This window comes from Antechinus flavipes, chromosome 6, assembly GCF_016432865.1.
Source record: "Antechinus flavipes isolate AdamAnt ecotype Samford, QLD, Australia chromosome 6, AdamAnt_v2, whole genome shotgun sequence".
In the NCBI taxonomy this organism is placed as follows: domain Eukaryota; kingdom Metazoa; phylum Chordata; class Mammalia; order Dasyuromorphia; family Dasyuridae; genus Antechinus; species Antechinus flavipes.
In genome coordinates this window covers 53808272-53813145 of record NC_067403.1, presented here as the reverse complement: position 1 = coordinate 53813145, position 4874 = coordinate 53808272, and the positions used below count along the sequence as shown (strand labels likewise).

General features: G+C 36.2%; 1 protein-coding gene across 4 annotated transcripts in view; it reads left to right on the top strand.

Annotated features, from left to right (window-relative positions):
• The window catches only part of SCLT1 (sodium channel and clathrin linker 1), a 186011-nt gene that overhangs the window by 409 nt on the left and 180728 nt on the right, over window positions 1–4874 (top strand). The window lies entirely within an intron of this gene.

Genomic DNA, 4874 nt, shown 5'->3' with positions numbered 1-4874 from the left:
GTAAGCCGCCGGGTCCCGGGGTTCGGGGGTCCGGGGGTGTGGCGTGCAGTGTCCGGCGCGGAGTGGGTCTCACTGCGGCCGCTGTTGGGGGGATCTTGGATCGTCCAACGCCTGGGGACGTTAGAGAAGCAAATGGAGGCCCCGAAGAAGAGCCGGGGCTCGCTCTGGGGTCCCTCACCTAAAGAGCCGAGGGCGCTGGAATGGGGTCCAAATCCTATGCCCCTCCCGTTGGGAGCCCGTTCTGGGCTGTGTACTCCACGTCTGAACCTGGGCACTTTCTATTTTTATTTTTTAACGGACTGGAAGGATCTTAGGACGTGGATTTAGAACTAAAAGCTGCCTTAGTAATTCTCTAGTTCATTTCCCCTCCCCCCCTTTTTTTTTACAGAAGAAGAAACTGAGGCCTGTGGAGGAGCAGTGACCTGGTACCTAGTTGTCTGCCTCCAAGGCCAGTGGCCTGTCCACTTCACAGAAGGGCAGTGTGGCTTAGCGAGGAGGGCACTGGCCTTGGAAGCGAGACCTGGTTTCAGATCAAGCCGCTGATGGCAGCTAGCTCTGTGACCCTCCCCTCCTCCCCCCACCCCGAAAACAAGGATATTAATACTGGCAATTCCTACCTCCCTAAATTGTTGTGATTGACACTTAAGGGCATAAATGTATGTTTGCCTGTGTGCATTCAAAGAAGCATTTACGTGCTACGGATGCTAAGTGCTAGGGACAAAATTTAAATAGCCTTTGCCTTCAAGGAACTTACTGTCTATTGAGGTAAAATAATATGTATATACACTATTTGGGGAGATAGTAATGTCTTTTCCATCTTCCCCCCAAAGATTTTGCAAGAAAGGCACGGGGGCAATGATTTTGCAGAAAGCTAGGAGATTTTAGGTGAAAGAGAGGCCTTCCAAACTTTAAATTGCTACATAAATATAGATTCAATATACTATGTTTCTGTGTTGCATTTAGATTTTTAAAAAATCTACTGAGAGAACCTTAGATCATGAAAACTTTAGTGATTATCTTTTAATATCTTACTCCTTTTACAGAGAAAGAAACTGAAGTCCCAAAAGATTTAGTGCTTGCTTTCAGGGGCATAGTGTTTTAAAGTTAACAGAGCTCAGAGCAATGACTTAAACTTAGTTTAAATCCAAATACTGTGTTCCACTTGTTATTGAATTGCCAGTTAACAGTTATTAACAGTGCCTGTTGGGTTGCATGACACTGAATTAGTAGAAAACAATGTTTTCTTTTATGTATTGAAAAATATTGAATACAATAAGATAAGTGAATATTAGATTTTAAGTCAACACATAGCATTCTCTTGGACATTTAAACTTCTTTATACTTTTCCAAGGACCTTTTGCTATTTTGAATATAGGAAAGGGATATAAGTAAAGAAGGCTTTTTGAAGCAACAGTTACTGCCTAGTTGCTTAGCGGAAGGTTCTATATGGTTGTTTAATAAGTATTTAATGAATACCAATTAAGGTTATGTTACTGTACTAGAAATGATATACAAAGTGATGTACAAAGAAAAATGTCTTGTTTACACTTTATTTGGGGAGATAATCAAATTAGCATTAAAGAATTAACTTCTAGATGGATGGCACAGATGATAACTGCTCAGTGGTTTAATGAGGAAACAGTTGCAAGAGGAGGTAGGTCTTAGATTGGATCTTGAAGGAAAGGTAGTATTTAAAAGTTACTCTTGGGATGATATGAGGCAGAGATTGAATTTTACAATGTGTATTGTAAATATAGTATAAATACACTGTAAAAATGAGTAGACTTTTTGGATGATACAGTAAGTATGTGCTGAAAGCAGAAAATAAGGTTGGAAAAGTAGACTATGGAAAGCTATGGATGTAAAACTAAGGATTTTATCTTAGAGGTAACAAGATGCTATTGAAAGTTTTTAAACGGGAATTGAAAGTAACATTTTATATAGTAGTGCACAGGATGGATTGCAGTGAATATGATACACTGATTGTCCTGATAATTTAAGGTGAGAGGCAAAGCAAGTCATGCTAGCTAGTCATCGAACATTTATTATCTGCTTTTGTGTCAGGCATAGTGCTAAGTACAAAGAAAGGGACCATCGATCCCTACCCAAGGAGCTCACAGTCTAATGGAATGAGGATGGAGGGAATAGAAACAGCCATGTGTAAAAATTTTGTGTGTGTGTGGAATGTAGAATACATACACATATATGATAAATTGGAGATAATCTTAGAAGCAAGCACTACCATTAAAAGGAAGCAAGGTGGAGAAGGACTTCTTGCAGAAGGTGGAATTTTAACCAAGATTTGAAGGAAACCAGGGAAGCTAGGAAGGAGAACATTCTAGGCAGGAGAGATACCAATGAAAACGTATGTAAGAACAATAGTAAGGAGTCCAGATTTATTGGATTATAGAATATGTGGAAGAAAGTGACATGGAAGAAAACTCAAAAGGTGGAAGGGGCCAGATTATGATGGGCTTTAAAATCTAAAAAGCTTATATATTTAAATTTGGAGAAAATAGGGAGCCACTGGGCTTCATTGGATGGGGAGTGATATGGTCAGATCTGTGTTTTAGAGAGATTAGAATGATATCTGAATGGAAAATGGACTGAATAGGAAGAAATTGGAAGATGGAAGAAAGGGGAAGAGGAAAGAGTCCAACTAAAAACATTGCATTTCAGGAGAAATCATGCTGTATTTTCAGTCAAAGGATCTAGAGTTCAAATTCTGGATCTGCTACTATGCTAGTGTGACCTTGGGTATTACTTAATCTTGCTGAATTTCAGTTTCCTTATTTGTAAAGTGTGGGACTTGGACTAGATGATTTTAACTTATGATTTTATGAATTAGGGTAGTTTCAGCAAAAAAGAAGAGAAATGTTAAAAAGATATTTTGAAAAGTTATTCTTCAGAATTAATTGTTTGGAATGTGTGGGGCCTGCTAAGTAGTATTGGATTTTGTGTAATAGGAAGCAAGAAAAACAAGGGAATTTTCATTATTAGATAATGTGAGAGTGTGTGTGTGTGTGTGTGTGTGTGTGTGTGTGTGTGTGTGTGTGTGTGTGTGTGTGTTAAGCCCTTGGGAAAGAAAAAGAGCATTATATTGTATGACAGTCCAGACTTTTTCTTTTGAACTTAACAACTAAATTTTTATAAAATATCCAGATTTTTAAAATGATATTTGTTTTTATGTTTGCTCATTTTAAAAAGCTACTTAATAGCATGCTTTCCATGGTTATTTCCTTTTGACTTTTTTAGGAAAGTAAGTTACTCAGGGAGCTACTAATCAGAAAATAGTTAGTATATTACTTCTTCAGGCTTAGCAAAAATGCCAGGCCTAGAAAACTTCAGGGACAGCTAGGAGACTGATATATTAGATAATTAGATAATTTTAATTTATGGCCTAAAAGGATAAGACACAATTGATAAATATGGTATGAAATATCATAGCTACATTAGAGATTTGCAAAACAGTGCTGTATGATATTTGAAGGGGAAGATCATTCCTTACAGGTGATAAGGGAAGGCTAAATAGAGATGGTGGCATTTGAATTAAGTTTTTAGAGATGGATAAAAATTTAGCAGTGAAGAAGGATAGGGAGGGAATTACAACCCTAGGAAGGTAGTGTAAACAAAGTGCAGGAAGCAGAAGGTCACATGGCATCTTGGGAGAAAAAAAAATCAGTTTTGTTGGAGTTTTATGATATAAAACTAGAGTGATAGATTGATACCAGATTGCTAGTTTTTTACTTCATTCAGCAAAGACTTAATAAATACCTACAACTGCAAGATATTGTACCAGGTTTTGGAGATACAAAGACAAAAGTGAGATAGTCCATTCCACTGAGGGACTTCTATTTTGCCAACTGTAGGTACAGATAATATAGTTTTGCTAACTATAGGTACAGATTAATCAACATAAATAAAGCCAAATAAATTCAAAGTGTTTTGTTGTTGTTGTTGGGAGGGGGGTAACCTAAGTAAATGGATAAGATAAAAAGGCAAAGTTTTAATTTTTTTTTTAAATTTAAAATCTTGATGAATGAATGTAGTATATCTGACAACATGATTTTTTTATTTGACCTTATTCCCAATCTGATTTAGAGATTCAACTTGATGTCACTCCTAAGTTAGTATCTTTCTACCTGAGAAGCCTTATTTATAGCTGTAACCAAATGTCTTAACGTAATGATATCATCTTATTAAAGTTTTTAAAGAGAATGGCATGAGGTCCATCCCAAGTCAGTAGCTAGGGAACAATTAAGTGGATTAGAAAAGAAGCTAGTGCTTTTTGAGGGCTGCTTACAGTGTTTTGACTAGAGTAGGGAAGAGAGAAGTATCTTGCTTTATTTCCCCAAGGGAAGTCAAGAAATGGGTGATGAAATTGACTGTCTTATGTGACAAATAGGAACCAGTATTGTTTTGATTTCCAACATCTTGTACTATACTGAATGAATGAAGAAGATACAGCTGGAACCATTTGGATACATTGTAGAGGAACTGGTCTTTTTGAAATGTTTCCCTTTTTTTTTAGTTGGATATATTCAGAGAAGCAAGCTTATTTATTTATATAAGATAGTGTTCATTTCTAACTTCTTATCTACTAATATTATGATCCTTGAACTGTATGATGATTATGGAAACCAAGGAGTATATTAGATGTTAAAGAAGAAGAGAAAGTTTGTTTTGAGTGATGTTGCATATGTATTCTTCCACTTTTCAAGGTTTAAAAAAATTGTGAAAAAATTAAATTGTGAATTACTTCTTACCTGATCTGATTATATAAATGGACACTTGCTATTAACTGTATTTCTTTTATGTCAACAATAAATATTTTATTTTTTTATTTGTTTTTATATCATCTTCATTTTCAAATA